The sequence below is a fragment of the Rhinatrema bivittatum genome, chromosome 5, assembly GCF_901001135.1.
Source record: "Rhinatrema bivittatum chromosome 5, aRhiBiv1.1, whole genome shotgun sequence".
NCBI classification, from domain to species: Eukaryota; Metazoa; Chordata; class Amphibia; order Gymnophiona; family Rhinatrematidae; genus Rhinatrema; species Rhinatrema bivittatum.
Window position 1 is genome coordinate 136,834,232 of NC_042619.1, and position 17,615 is coordinate 136,851,846.

Here is a 17,615-nt window from a genome sequence, read left to right on the forward strand (position 1 = left end):
AGAACAGTAACGCACGGCGCAAATGCACATTTTTGGGAAGGGTGGGATCAGGGAGGAGTTTGGCTGGGATTTAGGAAAATGAGGGGCAATATCACACTGTGCGATAGCATAACTTATGCTCTGGCACAGTTTTAATGCCGGAAATAACTAAACCGTTTTTCCTGGAGTTAGGCTATGCGATATGCCCGAAGTGGCCATAATGCAATTCGTGATACATTTTTTAAATTGCATTTTGGCCATTTCTGTGCTTGAGAGGGGAGAGGGGAGGAGTGGAGTGGAGTGGAGGAGTGGGAGAGAGCAGGAGAGAGAGAGCACCTCTGGGGAGCGAGCTTACAGTGTGCACATATTTATATCTCTATAGGAGGGCCATCTAATAGGTCGAGGTGAGATGTTAGTGGTGGTTTAGGGTTTAGGGACCAGTTTCTCATGTAAATGAAATGTACGAACAGCACAGTACACCTTGGTGAAAATTTGACGTCATTTGGAGTGAGGAAAGTCTCACAAAGATGACATTTTGTACTATGTTATCTCACCGTAACTTGATGGTACCCTGTTATAGAGTCCATGCAATACTACTGATGCGAAGTGGTATGTTATCGTGTGGTGAGGTAATTCTAAAATTTCCCTAAACATGCCCCTTTTTCTTATCGCAGGTGATATCAATGCGTTACTAATGCATTTTGATGACTCTAGGGGTAAGTTAGCCAGATAAACTTAGCCAGCTAACTCAAACCAGATATTCAGCAGCACATACATGGCTATCTGAAAGATAGCTAGCTAATTTTGTTTGACTAACTTTAGGATTTCTCTGAGGCAGTCCTAAAATTATCCAGATAACTTAGCCACATAATGCTGAATATTGGCATTATCTGGCTAAGTTAGCTTGGTAACTTTGCTTACCCTCAACCTGCCTCTAACTTTTCCTGCTAAAATTTTAGATGACTAACAACTTAGCTGAATAAATTGGGGGAGATCAAATGGCATACTGAGAGGAGATTGGGGGGGGGGGGGGGGGATCCAGTATGTGTGCGTGCTTGAGAGAGAGGGAGGCAGGATGTGTGTGTGTGTATGCATGCCTGAGATAGAGGGAGCCAGTGTGTGTGTGTGTGTGTGTGTGTGTGTGTATGAGAGAGATGGAAAATGAAGCATTACTTTAGAAAGATGAATAGTTAAAAGTTTTGCAAGTATAAGAACTGATAACATTTTATATTAGTCCTGTAGCACTCGTGTCTGTGAAAATCATGCTGCCCCAGCTCTCCTCCACTGCCAATGCTCCTCTCTTCAGTGGCCTGATGCTGCTTTAGCCTGCTCTCCTGCCCACTGAACCTCTTCATAGGTGGACCATGTTCTTTTGTATTGTTCTTGTAGCCTTGATCCTGAATTTACATCATCAAGACTTTTTAGCTGTTAACACCCATGTCTACCCCTTATAACACAACTATAAACAGAGTAATCAAAGTTCTGAAGGAATCCACCCATTACCAAAGAAAAAAAAAATGTTCTTTTTCTGCTGGCCTCTGCAATCCCGCAGCGATTGGCAGAAAACTGAAAGCTGACAGTATCATTTCTTTCTGCTTGAGTGGGCCTGCTCCTGTGTCGCTGCTCCATGGCCTGGTTTCCCTCTTCTCTGGCCCTATGATCTCTATCCCTGTCAACCTCTGCAGTCATGCAACAGAGAGGAGATTATCAAGGCAGGCTAACAGACAGCTTTGATGTGGTGGGGACATCTCTGGGTGTGCTCCTGGACTGCTCCTCCTTTCTCTTGGATGGCAGACACTGCTCAGCCTCAGATGGCTAAGATATTCTGGTGCGGTCAGCTGTTTTTCCTCTATAACTTTACTCTTCTGGGCTCTGGGTTGGCTGGCAGCAGTTCTCCTTTCTCTCCCACCACAGTAACAGCACCACCGCACCAAGCAGACCTCGCTCTCCATCCGTGGGCCAGCTTAACTCCTCTGGCTGCAGAGACATATTCTTCTACTTCCCTCAGGATGCTAGAGAAGTCCACCCTTTGGGAGGACAGTCTGCCTCCTTCTCTCTGAGCCATGTCTCGGGATGCCAAGCTACTTCTTGCAATGCAAGAAGGCTCATCTCCACTCTGCCTCTGACATCAGCAAGCTCTCTGGAGCTGGATTCAGACTCCTCCTGCCCTGATGTCTGTTACACCGGAGGTGGACCCTTGGGCCAAGGTGGGGTGGACACAACCTGTAGGTAAGGACCTACGGGTCCCCACCGTCAGCAGGTGGAGTGGGCTGACAGAAAGAGGCCGTTGGAGCTTCACCTATACCAGCCCTCGTTCCCCACGGGTTGAGCCTTTGGGTGCCGGGGCCGGCAGGACTTAGGTGGGCCTCTGTGTGTAGTCGAAGTAAGAGTTGGTTCAGCCCAGAGACAGCAGGTGAGAGATGGTACAGTCTTACTCTGGACTGGGTAATGTCCTGGAAATTCAAGCGCCAATGGAATGGAGGCAGACAGAGAGCGCTCGAGCAAAAGCAGGCCAAAGCCTGAAGAAACCACTTCTAGGGAGTAAGCTGAAGAGGCGTCCAAGGGCAGGCTTGAGTCAGGGCTGGCGGCAATCCGGAGGCAGTGGCAAGCAAGGCTGAGATCTGATCACGGAGATAGTCAAGAGCGTAGTCAGGCAAGGCAGAGGTCTGAACATGGAGATGGACAAAAGCATAGTCAGGCAAAGTGGAGGTCTGGGTCTGGAGATAGGCAATAGTGTAGTCAGACGAAGCAGAGGTCTGAGTCTGGAGATAGGCAATAACGTAGTCAGGCAAAGCAGATGTTTGGGTCTGGAGATAGGCAGTAGCGTAGTCAGGCAAAGCAGAGGTTTGGGTCTGGAGATAGGCAGTAGAGTAATCAGGCAAAGCAGAGGTTTGGGTCTGGAGATAGGCAGTAGCGTAGTCAGGCGAAGCAGAGGTCTGGGTCTGGAGATAGGCAGTAATGTAGTCAGGCGAAGCAAGAGTCTGGGTCTGGAGAAAGGCCGTAGAGTAGTCAGGCGAAGCAGAGGTCCGGGCTTGGAGAGAATCAATGGCAAAGTCAGGCAAAGCAAAGTCAAAGTCCGTGTTGTCAATTCAAGGTATGAAGCAAGGTAGGAACGAGGAGATAGGAACCAGGAATAACGAGGAACAGGAACACAGGGATGAGATGAATATCTAGGAGGCAACGAGTACTTGACTAGCAAGGAGACTTGTTGCAAAGGCAATGCTAGGGAGCAGAGCCTGAGCTTAAATACTGTAGCTAAGTTGTCAGCATCATCTAGGGCCGCGGCTAGGCTCCCGCTGTGGTCCCTACTTAAGGATCAATGGTGTGCTCGCCTAGGGAGGGGCACGGCATGAGTAACAGCATCTCTCCACGGGCCATGCGGAGAGGTCTGACGAGAAGTGGTAGCACAACCGGGAACGCCGAGGACTGTGGCAGAGCCGGAGGCACCAGGGGAGGCTCGAGGACGGAACTGACAGCCCACCACCGCCAGCGAGGAAGAACCAGAAGCTGGAGTCGCTGTAGAAAGGTGAGGGGGCCATGCCACGGGTCTGCTGTGGACGGCATGCGTAACAGCTGTCAATGGCACAGCCTCCAGGCAAAAGGCATGAGGATTTTCTCTTCAATCCACACCCCTCCAGACAAGGCTGTGTTGCGTTTCCTGGCCATTGCAGCTAGCCTTTCTTTTCTGGCAGTGGTAGTGGTAGGCAGCCGCTTATGCGCTCACTTCCTCTGTGTTCCCAGGCTCCTCCGGCATTGCTGCAGTCTCCTCCGGTCCAGGTCGGGTCTCCCCATGTGCGTTGCAGGGACACGCCACCACCTCTTAGTTCTTGGCCTGCTCATTTAGGCGCGTGCGCGCTTTCCCTTGCTTTAAAGGGGCCATGGTGGGTAAGCCTCCCGCAGCCCCAGATGATGACGTCATTCAGCCTCCATATATAAAGCAGTCCCTGCCACTCAGACTTCACCTTGGCAACAAGTTTCCACGCTTCCTGTCGTGTGCTTTGTTGCTGTTTGTTCTAGTTCCTGCTCCAGTACCTGTTCCTGATCCAGTACCTGTTCCTGCTTCCTGTTCCTACTACCTTTTAGATGGATATCCCTGGCTTTGACCCTTGCTCGGACCTGACCTTATTTCCAGCTGCCTGCTCTGACTTCTGCTTGACCCTGACCTTGTCTCCAGCTGCCTGCCCTGTCCCTACTTGGACATAACCTGCCTGCCCTGTCCCTACTTTGACTTATGTGCACAAAAAGAATAGATGCCTTAATCTTTTTCAATCCTTTATTGGTGCAGAGACGTTTCAAGTAAATTGCCCGACTCAGGCCGAGTTTCGCAGCTTTGTAGCCGCTGCCTCAGGGGCTACAAATAAACAAGTCACATTAACCAAATAAATATCTCACAATAAATACACTATTAAGATCTCTTAAATATTAAAAAGAATTTTATAAATTAATAAACATCCTTTTTAAACATTGCAAAGATCTAAAATCAAAACAACAAATCAAATAGAATATGAAAATTTTTTTTTTAAAAATCCACAGCAAGTATACTATTAAGATCTCTTAAATATTAAAAAGAATTTTATATAAATTAATAAACATCCTTTTTAAACATTGCAAAGATCTAAAATCAACACAACAAATCAAAATGATAAATGAAAAAGTTAAAAAATCCGATAATAAAACAGTGGCATTGGATAATACTTTACCTCCAAACTTCAAATCACTGATACTGTATAATCCACTTTGATTATATAGTATGCCATCGATGAGTAAACAACTAAAAGAGAAACAACCACTATTACAACATATATGGAATCTATAAAAAATCTAATCTCTAATTCATTTAATAAATGAGCATTGTTAAAATTGCAAATTTCTTAAAAAATGAACTTTATTATATATGCAAATTTGATAAATGATGACCCAAAATCATAAACAAATATATAGAAAAGATGATCTACACTACAACTAATCCATCACACCACATTATTTAATTTATGCATGACAAAAATTATTAATGTTAAAAAATGTTCTTTGAGAGTTTAAAATCTCACTATGCTGTACTTCTCATTACAGCATTTTTACACAAACCATAATATAAAATGACATTACTAACATCAGTAGCACTATTTAGTCAATATTGCAAACTTAAAATTTGCACATCGCTCATAATCAATGCCTATAAAACAACTTGCACAAGAGAGTATTAACAACATCGGTAGAGCTTTTTAAACAATAGAAAAAATAGTAAAAACTTAATCCTCCACTGATGCCACATCTACTACCTACTTGCGATTAGTAAGTCTCCTACGCTCTTCTAAAATAAATTGAGATACAATCTTTAGAAGCATCAAGCTATATCCGGGACTCTTCAGATTTCATTCTCACATTAGAAACAGTGAATATTTCCGATGATTTAAATGAAGACATTATTATGGTGACGTTAGACATTGAGTCATTATATACAAATATACCCCAGACTGCAGCAATAGATATTTTGACACATTTTTTTCAGACTCGTATAATACACAAACGTATTCCTAGTGAATTTTTGAATGATATGGCCACATTAGCATTGACAAAAAATTTTTTCAGCTTCAATAGGAAAATCTACCAACAAATTAAAGGAGTCGCAATGGGGTCAAAGATGGCACCCTCAGTTGCGAACCTTTATGTTGCTCAATTTGAAAAAGTTAATTTAAGATCACATGCATTTATTAGTAACATACTCCTTTGGAAAAGGTTTATTGATGACGTTTTTTTGCTGTGGAAAGGAAGTAAGGAAAGATTATTTGAGTTTTTTAACTGGCTGAATTCATTAGATTTTAATCTTAAATTCACTATGAATCACAGTAAATCATCTATTTCATTTTTAGATATTCAAATAACTTTGGTGGATGGCAAATTTGTCACTGATATATTCAGAAAGCCTACTGATACCAATAAATTGCTACACTACACGAGCAGTCACAGTAGATCTCTACTGAGGAATCTTCCATATTCACAATTTTTGAGACTAAGACGTCTTTGCGCAACTGAAAATATTTTTGATGAAAGATCAACACAAATGAAGCAGAGATTTTTAGAGAAGGACTATCCGCTACATTATGTTCAAAATGGTTTAAATAAAGCAAAGAAACAAGACAGACGTACACTATTGAAAGGAGAGAAGAAATCTGGAAAAGCTAATGATTGTTTAGTCTGCCCTATCACCTTTACACATTTATCATATCATATTAGTACTATTCTGAGGAAGTTTTGGCCGATAGTACAAGTATTACCATTTTTTAAGAATAAGAAAATTATGATAGCTAATAAAAGAGACAAAAATCTTAAAGACATACTGGCACCCTCTGCTCTATCCAGGAAGATGATTTTAGATAAGAGACCGCCTGGTCACCGTCCATGCGGGAACTGTATAGTATGTAAAGTCAACATGAAGACTAACTCTTTAAAAATACCTGGTTTTAATACAGATTTTAAACTTTTCTCCTTCACAAACTGCAAAAGCAAAGGAGTGGTGTATGTAGCTATCTGCCCATGTACCAAACTGTACGTTGGTAAAACTATCAGAGAATTTAATAAACGGATTCTAGAACATAAAAGTAGCATCAAAAGAAATATAAGCTCAAAACCATTGGTTGATCACTCCATTGAAAATGGTCACAAATTTGAAGATTTTAAATTTTGTGTGATCCAACAACCACAGTTAAACTGGAGAGGTGGTGATCTAGATAAACTGCTATTACAAATTGAGCAAAAATACATTTATGAGTTTAACACCCTAACACCGCATGGTTTGAATATGGAGTCTGATGTACTCCTGGCACCATCCTTCTAACTGGCAAACACCATCTCACACTATTGATTATTATGGATCGGTTGAGAAGTTGCTGTCAAAAAGAGGTGATTTGCTTCTCTCTGAACCCAGGGATGCAGAGAGATACTTTCTGGGTAGTACAATTGTGACAACTCATCCTTTATGTGGCTTTCAAAGTTTCCTTGAAAGTATGACTACAATGCCAATTCATTTCAGGCTAGATAGTGATCCATTCGCAGAACTATGCTGCATACTCTACTATTTCTCAAGGTCCTTATCAGATATTCATCAAACTGCTCTCTGTTAATTTCTCCTGGTCTTGTTCACCAAAGGTTTGTGAAAGAGCTGCTATGAATTACTATAGGTTATCCAGTATTGGACTGCCTTGTTCTAAGTATGATGTAGCCAAAGTTAGGGCATCCTTGGAGAGCAGCCTGATAATTCCATTCTTAGGGGGTCTGTATTGTATGGATAAGGTTGTAATCTGAACAAGGGCCTGCATTGATAGAGGAATCCTTGTAAATCTTTTGTTCTATAATTTCTCCAGAAATAACATTTCATGGTTATGGGATAAGACTAAATGATGGGAGCGGGGGAGGAGTTTGCAGATCAGATCAGATCAACCAGGGCTGGGGCCTTGCAGGGTTTCAGCCTTTTGCTGGAGATTAAGAAGCTGGGTCTGCATCACTTGAATGGCAGCTACTTTATGATATTGGACATTTCAACAGCTGACTCTATTTAGGAAGCACCCCTTGTACTGGGTTAGCACAAGCTTTCATGGGATGGTTGGGAGTGTGGGCAATTGACAAGTCACATACCATGCCTTGGAATTTGAGAAGCAGAAGGCAGGCACTAATCCAAGAAGCTGGGATTAGGAAGGTGTTCAGGAGACAGAAACCAGGAAAACGTCTGGGAGCAAGGAGTCCAGAAAATAGGACTCATGCAAAAGTCTAGGAACCAGAATCAGGCCGGAGTCCATGAGGCTGAAGCAGTGCAGGAACAAGGCCAGATGAGCAAAGGTTCTAGAGGATGTATCTCAGGATTCTGTTGGTCCTGTAAGGTTTAGTCTCTGCTACTCCTTTATATTCTGTGACCAATCAAGGTATGCCCCTTGCTGAACCAATGGGAACCTCTGATATTGGGCTTATCCTCCTATCAATGGAGGGTAAATGCCAACTGGCTTCCTCTTATTTCTGTTCCTCTTTGGCAGACTTCTGAGCTTTGTTTTTTTAGGCTTGCTGATTCAAACCCTGTTGTCCATGACACACATTTGGCAAATCAACTAGTTAGTTTGTGATGTTGTTACTGGTGCTGCTCCTACTCATCCAAATTAATCCATTTTTTATATTTATTTTTACTTTCTGTCAGGAATCATTTGGATTTATTATATATAGTGAAATGCTACTGGTATTTATTTTGTAGCTTCAGTCTGAAAACTAATGAAACAGACAGTTACAGCAATTAGTGTACTATCAGTGGGCAGGTAGTGCCAACAGTGCAGTCATACAAACAATTATTCTTGAAATTTTTCTTCTTTGATCTGTTATATGTGAGGAAGAGAAAACAATTTGGAGTGCCAACAGACACAAAGGCAAACAAACCATGACATTCTGATACTTGAATTACTTTGAATTTTCTATTTAAATAATATAGCAGTATAGTGTATATATACAGTATATAAACTTAATTTAATATTTCTATTTTCCATCTTTTGCAGCTGGCCAGTTGCTTCAAGGTGGATTACAGTATGGCAAATTTGGTCCAAATTTAATGGGTATTTCATGATGAGGATTTACTTTGCAGTGAGGTAGGTAACAGTGAGCACATTATAGTGAGGAATGTTACATTAGATAGATTAGTCCAAAGTTAGAAGATGTTACATTAAACACATTATATTGAGGGCTTTACATAGATCAAGTTTCAAAGTCTCTCTGCTTCCTATCTTTTGAATATGGCAGTTTCTTTGTGCTTAGTCAATGTTGATCAGGGGGATAAATTACAGAGGGTGTCAATGCGTTGGTTAAACAGCCATGTTTTGTTTTTAGCTGGCATCAAAAGTCTAAGTAACTATTGATTCCTTGTATGTAAAAGGGAAGTACTTTCCATAGATCTGTCGCCATTTGCCACATTTCTGAATGCTCTGGACCTAGATTTTTTCAGCTGGCTTGTTTTAAGGGGCAGGGCAGCTAACTGTTGTTGCTGACTTGTATGAAAGATTTTGGTTGAATGATAACCTTGCAATGTCCATAGCTGGTAAGGAACGCAATCTTACATTCATCACTCTCTCATATGCAAACTAGGTTATAGAATCTCCTAAGATTCAGTTTGATAAAGACCAGGGCAAATGGTAGGCATTCTATAAACTCATCAATGCAAGGGAAAAGGTACATATCACGGATGATAATTATTATGTGTAAGTAGTCAGTCAGATTCATAGGGCCAATGTTTTTCAGTGTTTGAATGTGAGTAAATTTGATACAAATCAAAATTGGAATCCAGTATAGGGTGATCAGGAGAGGTGAGGCATGTTGCCATTTTTATATTGTTCATGGTTTCATGGGATGGCTTTTCACATTCAGAGCATTTAAAAGTTTCTCTTTGATTGAAATTGAATAGTATATGCAGATCATTGGTGCAACTGGGAATAACTTTGCTGGTGCAAAAACTCATTGAACTAATCACAGGAAAGTTTTAATTTGGAACACCCAACCAGTCTGCCCTGCCTGTCAATTTATTGCATCTACACTTAAGTATCATAAAGTACACCCAGTGAGGTGGTTTCCACTTTTGTGCCCTAGGTCCTGGAGGTTCAGCCTTCCCTTGATTGAGAGAATCCATGCCCTGGAGTAAAAGGATTGGTGACTGTGAATTGAGGCTTAGCTCCAGGACTGAGTATGATCCTTGCACATTTCAGACAACACCCTGAATCAGGGGCTACATAATGTTTATTGTTTTTCAATCCCTGTTTCCCAAGTAAAGTATTCTTGCATGCTACCAAAACCACAGAGTAAGTCATTTTTTGCTTTACAGTAAATGTTTCTTCAGGAGGCTGATGACATACAGTTTTATATTGAAGTGGGTACATCATGGGAGGAGACCTCCCAATTCATTTCTCTCTCTCTTGCTACTCTGAGACAATGGTTTACACACAAATAGTTAGCCTTAAACTCGGCAAAGAATGAGCTAGTAGTTCTACAACATGGAAATCCCCTAGCTTTGGCACCGATTTGACATATTGGGAATGCTACACTAGACGTTTGTTCCCAGGTGAAAAGCCTACATGTGTGCGCACTACCAGGTGCGTGCACATGGACACGCGATTTTATAACATGCACAGGCCACCTCCAGCTCCGCCCCTCTCCGCTCCTTTTCTTGGGCCCAGCACTTCTGCACGTAAGGGGAGTTATGCACGTGGCTGGGCCCCTTTGAAGATGCCCATGGCGTGTGCAAGGTCCAACCACGTGCATAACTTCTATTTTCCCCACGAGCAGGGGATTTAAAATTTAGCCATCAGGTTTTTATAATTTATGTGTACTTTGCAGGCTAAACCTCTCCTAAATTGGTTCAAAAATAAGAGTTCAGGCTATTATACTGCCATGATTGGATTACTGTAATTCTCTCTATATTAGCCATCCCACTGTTGCTATTAAGGTCAAACTCATCACTAACTCATCAATGAGAAAACATATAACACCAATTCAGTGTCAGCTACACTGGCTTCTGGTGCAATCAAGGATTATGTACAAAGTAGCTATGCTTGGGCACATGCTTATATCAATTAATGCCTGTCCTTGGGCAAGGGCCCTTCTCTGGATCAAAGTTCTACCCATATGTTGCGATCCTCACAAAGAGGACTTCTTGAGGTTCCGTCGCCTTGCCAAGCAAGGCTTGCAGAAACAAGGGAGTGAGCTTTCTCGATCACAGCTCTAAACTTATGGAACTCACATCCTTTTGACCTGGAATTTGTTGCCAGGGGATGCGGTTAGTGCAGTTAGTGTAGCTGGGTTTAAAAAAGGTTTGGATAAGTTCTTGGAGGAGAAGTTCATTACCTGCTACTAATCAAGTTGACTTAGATAATTATTACTAGCAACAGTAGCATGGGATATACTTAGTTTTTGGGTACTTGCTAGTTACTTGTAGCCTGGATTGGCCACTGTTGGAAACAGGATGCTGGGCTTGATGGACCCTTGGTCTGACTCAGTATGGCAATTTCTTATGTTCTTATGCGCATGATAAGCTATACTAAACAATTTAAAGTTGCACTTAAGATTTACCTTCCCCAATTAGCTTTTGTATAAGGATATATCATTCTTTTTTTCACTGCATTATTTCATGGACTGATGAAGTGATTTTTTTTTGTTTTGTATGTATTTATAATTTGTTCCACTTTATTTTAAAATGAGAATTGTGTATATTTGTTTGTACACTGTTTAGGGCAATTGCATAGGCATTTTATAAATTTTAAATAAATACTAAATGTAGATCCCCCCTCTGTACACACCCCATTCTTGATCAACTAGAGTGTGCCAGACTGGTCCCAGAAAGAAGAAAATCCCACACTTACTTCTGTTACTGTTTTTTTGCTTCTACCACCTCTACTGGGAAGCCATTCTATGTATTCACTACCTTCTCAGTGAAGAAATATGTTTGGAGTCTAACCCTTTTGAGTATCATATATTGACCTCTTCTTCTGTCACTTCCTTTCCATTGTGTGCGTCTCTGTTATATCCCCCTCTCTTCTTTCATTTAGGGCAGTGGTTCTTGACCCAGTCCTCAGGGACTAGATGGTCAGTCTAGTTTTCAGGTTACCCCTATTGAATATGCATGAGATATATTTGCATGTACTGCTTCCAATGTATGCATATTTCTCATGTATATTCATTTGGATTGCCTGAAAACCAGAGTTAGTCCCTGAGGACCAGGTTTCGAACTCCTGCTATAGGGGGTACATATTAAGGTCCTTAAGTCTCATTTTATAGGGCTTTTGGTGCAGACCCTGGGATCACCACTTCTACCCTGTCTGTACTCTTTCAGAGGTATGTCTCCAGAAGTGGACACAATACACCAGATGAAGTCTCACCAATGAACAAGAGGCATTATCACTTACATTGGGGTTAGGCAGTTTTAGTCTTTGAGTCACACTGAACCACCTCCATTGCATGAACATGCATGAACATGCTTTTCATGCATATTCACCGTGGCTATCCTGACTGGCTTGCAGCCCTCGAGGCCCAGAGTTTCCTACCACAGCCTACAATGTCCTACTGATTATAATTCTTCCTGTGCACTCTAGTGTCCCTCTGGCTTTGGGCCTGCCTTGTAGCACTGTTTTGCAACCTTGAGATGACTGGAAATGATCACTCAGCTCTCTCTCCTGAATGGTACAGAACAGGTTTGCCCCTTTCCTGCTGCATGGTCTGCATCATGTACCGTTCCCTTGGATTTCTGGATTCCAAATGCAGGATTCTACACTTTTACTGAATTTTAGCCTCCAACGGGCCGATACAATAAACCACGCGGGAGAGCGGGCGAGCGGTAAAAAGAGGAGCTAGGGACACTAGCGCGTCCCTAGCGCCTCTTTTTTTGACAGAAGCGGAGGCTGTCAGTGAGTTTGACAGCTGTCGCTCAATTTTGCCGGAATCGGTTCTCAAACCCGCTGACAGCCACGGGTTCAGAAACCGGACGCCGGCAAAATTGAGCATCCGGTTTTCAACCCGTGAGCCGTGGGGCCATTTAAATTTTTTTTTAAAATTTTTAACTTTTTTTTTAACTTTTGGGGCCTCTGACTTAATATTACCATGATATTAAGTCAGAGGATGCACAGAAAAACAGTTTTTACTGCTTTTCTGTGCACTTCCCTGGCGCCGGCAGAAATTGACGCCTACCTTTGGGTAGGCGCTAATTTCTTAAAGTAAAATGTGCGGCTTGGCTGCACATTTTACTTACTGTATCGCGTGGGAATGATTAATAGGGCCATCAACATGCATTTGCATGTTGCGGGTGCTATTAGTCTTGGGGGGGTTGGACGCGCGTTTTCGACGTGCTATTACCCCTTACTGCATAAGGGGTAAAGCTAGCGCGTCGAAAACGCGCATCCAAATGCCGGTTAACAGTGCGCTCCACCGGAGTGCACTGTACTCTATCGGCCTGCAAAAGTGCTTTTTTAGGTCATTGCTTATTTTCTCTATTCCCTTAGAAATGTCTATCCCAGTGATGGTGAACTCCTGACCTCGAGGGCCACAAACACACCAGATTTTCAGGATATCCACAAAGAATATGCATGGTTCTGAGTCCATCTGTCTACACTAAGAAAAACAGGATTATCAGGGAAGTAATTTCTCCATTTGTTTTATTTTATTCTCTGTACTTCTTGCCCATGTTTTAGATCTTTTGGTAGATGTAAACGCCTGTTTATGAATACTACCTCTGTAACCTATCATTATTTGTTGATTTAATTTATAGCTATGAATGTTACGTTTGTAAACCGTTGTGATCTGTACATGGAACAACGGTATATAAAATGTCTAAATAAAATAAATAAATAAATGAGAGATTTGCATACAATGTTTGTGGCACTCGAGGACTGGAGTTCGCCATCACTGGTGGTCTATCCTGTTGTAGATCTTAATATCTGCAAAAAGATAAACTTTCTCTACTGGCCTCTCTGCTTTTGAACACTGCAGTGCTCTGTAAGTCCTATGGGGATAGGGAAATACCTATAGTATCTGAATGTAATCTGCGCTGAACTACCAAAAAGCGGAACAAAAATGAATAAATAATAAGTAAATATTAGAGAGAGTGACCCCACGTACGTGAAACACAAAACAGCCTTTGTCATTATCTAGTGATGGCATCAGTTGCCTTGCAAGTCTTCACCACTATAGATTCTCAGTCCATAGTCCCCAGAACAAGGGCTATAGGTTGCTGCTCCAAAATATTTCATTGACAGTGTTGATATAGCGGACCAGGAGTTGTTGTTGCCCATAGCAATGCTAGACAGAAAGGGGATTAAAAATATGGGAAAAGGAAGCACAGATGGCAATTGCTATCAGTGCATACTACAGGAGTACTATGCATATGCCAGAGCAGAAATTATATACTTAACCACATTTTCCATCACTATTATGAAGATCAAGTAAACATATGATCTCACCTCAGTAATATATCTGTAACCCTTGGGCTGATATATCTCAGACAGTGGATCCAGAGGCCCTATCTCAGATACAGTCACTGACAGTAAACATCCTTTGGTAATAAATGACTTAAATCTCTAGGACTCCCTGAGTGAGAGATTTCCCACTCCTATCCTAAAAAAAAAAAATTCGACCTAGCTGGCACTGTTCCAGACTGGGGCCTGGCGGTCCCGCGCCCCCATGTTAACGTGCTGTGGCTGGGGAGCTCCCACTCTGGCCCCCACTTGCCCCCTTCCTATATCCTTGGTGAAAAAGGGCAGGAGCTATGCTCATTCAGCTCTGCTTGGGTTGCAGTCCTTAAAAAACGGTCCCATCTGCCTGGAGGATGGAACAGAATTGGTGTCACTTCAGCATCTTCTTCTGGTGCAGCCAGAGCCATTTTTGATGTACAGCCATATGATTTTATTGTGATTCATCATAATGGTGCCAGTTGCATCAGAGGAAGGTGCCAAAGTAACATCACTCTAGCACCTTCCTCCAGACAGATGGCACCATTTTTAAAAGCCAAAAAACAAAAGAGCCCAAAAAAACCAAATTCCAGACAATCAAAATGTCAAACACAACAAAGGAACCGGTAATCCAACAAACTTTTTCATAAAAGCTCTTCCATCAAAACAGCAGATGTTTTGTAAGTCATAGAAAGAATGACAAGGAAAATCTTATTTTTATGAAGACGCCGCATCAGCAAGCCTGTCGGCGTGTTCTGAGTCAGAACCGCCCGGACTTGTAATCATTTGCGGCTAGATGACAGTACTTGTAAACAAATTGAAATGCCGAATTCTTTAGCAAATATTTGTAACTGTATGTCCCAAACAGTATTATATTATTAATAATAAAACATCTGCTGTTTTGATGGAAGAGCTTTTATGAAAAAGTTTGTTGGATTACTGGTTCCTTTGTTGTGTTTACCATTTTTAAAAGACCAGGTCCCAGGCAGGAGCAAGGTGGCATTTCCCCTGCCATTTTTCATCAAGGATTTGGGAAGGGGGTAAGTGGAGGCTAGAGTGGGAACCCCCGGCCCTAGCACAGGCACTTCTAAACTGGGGGGAGGAACCCAGCCAGGACCTGGTCTGGCTCTGGGCCCGTCCTGGGTAGCCCGGATTAGTTTTTTGGAAAGGCCCAGGTGGCAGACCCAGGCCCTGGGTTTAGATTTTGCTTGACGAGAGAGAATTTCCAGGGCAGCCAGAGGCTCATTAAAAAAAAACAATACTCTGAATATGAAAATACCTAACACTTTGCATGTATTTTCATAAGAGGCTATTTTCAATTTGTTCTTAATGATTATTTACATTTGCTTGAAATTAATGCACATCCTTAATTTTTTCTAAACTGTCAAGTCAAAGTATAACACTTGTGGATCATAGTATATATTTACTGGAATGTGAAAGTCACATTTTTTTCCTTGCAGGCAATAGGGAACACAATGGTTTGATGTTAAAAGGTGGTACATCAAGAGTATTAAATAAACTAAGCTTAACTAAACCTGGTGTTACAGAATAAGCTTGAGACTCTTGAAAACAGATTTGCATGAAGAAATGTACATTTTGTGAAATTTCTAAGGCCTTTGTGCATTTCTTCTTTTGAAATATTGTATTTAAAAAGTACCTCACGGAAATCTTGATGTTTTCTTGAAGCAATGCTACCCAATTATTACAGATGTGCATTTGTTTTCAATGCTACCCAGTTATTAGGGATGTGCATTTGTTCTCAAAATGAAATGAAAAAAAAACCCCAATGAAATTTAATTGGTTTACTGCCATTTTGTTTAAAAATTAAAAAAGAAAAAAAAAATACATGGCAGCCCTAGACTTCCCTGAAGCTTCCTAGGCTTCCCTGGGATCATCCCCAGGTTAACAAACTGAAGCTTCCATTTTGTTTTTTTGGGGGGCTTCTTTATTTTTAATATTTTGTTTCTGTAAGTAACAAAGTATAGATTAGGAGCAACAACCTTCTAAAAGGTTAAGATTAAGCAGTGATATTTTTGTTTGCACTTATGATCTAATCTTCAATTTTAGTCATGTAGGCATGACCTTGGGGAAATGTCTCACCTCTACCAATATAGCAAGCAATGTTTTGGTATGACAATGCTAGCATTATCTTATCTAAGTCCTGGTGTTGAGAGAAAATTCCAGGCCTCACATTAGAGATGAAACTGTGGCAAATTAAGCATTTCTGACACTATCTACTTGCTTGTCTCCCCTGCCACGCACATCGAAGCCCCTAAAAGATCTGTATGCAGTTTTCTGTCCCCAAAGAACTGAAGGGCATTACATACAATGTGCATGGACAGAGCGAGCATATCTTTGGAAAATGTGTATCAGGTACACCAAAGCGATTGGCAGAGCTTGGAATCTGATGTAAATACAGCTAGATTTGCTCATTATACAGAACATTTCTCAGATGCTACCTTTAAAACTCCTATCCAATTCAGTCTATTTCAGCTCTAGAATGATATGAAGAATCCATCCGTGCCAAATTAGACATAGCAACTGAATATTAAGATTGAACTCTAATTGCAGGATATGAGCTTGACTTGCTATAAATTAATGGGTAAAGGCCTATTCATTTATCTAAATAGGAGCAGGCAGACTTGCTGTCACAACATTCCTCAGTTCAGTAGCCATGCAGAACAGGTGAGGGCACAAGGCATTTGTAAAGTGCCGCAGCAGCTGTTCCCTGTTCATTCACACCATCTACAGCTAAGCAAAAAAATGCAACACTGCAATCTGCAAAATGATTTGCTTAAGAGTTTGCTGCTCAGATGGGAAAATGTATAACTCTATGTAATAAATTACTTAAAACTTCTAAATCCTTTGGGAAGCAGAGTACGGATATCATAGAATGAGGAGAAGCTGTCTGAGTGTCATATGTTCTATTCATATCTAGTGTAGGGACAGCTTCTATAAAATGCAATTCTGAATGGAAAGATCAACTTAAAGTATTCTTGTATGCACATCACATCACTGTTAAAAGGCACTGCGTGTAAGTAAATGACAAATACACAGCACTTGGATAACATACTAATAAATCGCACACATAAGGAGAAAAGAACCTGAGAGGGGGAAATGTAGAAGAAACTGAAAGGAGCAGAACGGAGGGGGAGAAAGCAAAAAGAGGAAGATGAGAGTGAGAGGAGAGAAGGAAGAGAGTGGATGATGGTGGTTAGTGCTGCAGATTGTTGTGAGTTGTTGGTGACTTGTTATCCGTGCTTGCGCTTTTCTGTTGTTTGTGCGCTGTTAGTCTGCTCTTTCATTTCTTGTGTGTTTGTTGTTAGCATGTTTCTTCTCTGTGCGTCAGTTTGTCTTTTCTGTTTGCGAGTCAGTGTTTGCCTTATCTGAGTATGCCTGCTTGTGGGTAGTGGTCCTGCGCGAGCTGGTGGTGCTGCAATGAGTGCTGTTAATATGTGGGTTCCGTGAAATTTGCAATGGTAGAGGGAGAAACAAGAGAGGAGGAGAGAGTGCCCCATGGAGAGGATATATAGGCCCAGCTCCCGGTTTTTGGACTTTTCAGAGAAGCACATGCTGTGCAGGTTCAGATTTGATAAAGAAACCATTATATATCTGTGCCATCAGTTAGAGGAGTATCTGTGGCCTTCCATACAGAGAGGTCACAACTTGGCAGTTCATCTG

General features: G+C 41.6%; 1 long non-coding RNA gene across 1 annotated transcript in view; it reads left to right on the forward strand.

Moving 5' to 3' along the window:
- LOC115091522 overlaps nucleotides 1-9,761 on the forward strand; it is an 80,858-nt gene extending 71,097 nt beyond the window's left edge. Inside the window, exons 2-3 of the long non-coding RNA XR_003856745.1 lie at nucleotides 8,511-8,600; nucleotides 9,592-9,761. This is a non-coding gene — a long non-coding RNA (uncharacterized LOC115091522). The remainder of the gene's footprint in view (nucleotides 1-8,510; nucleotides 8,601-9,591) is intronic.
- Nucleotides 9,762-17,615: the final 7,854 nt, after the last annotated feature.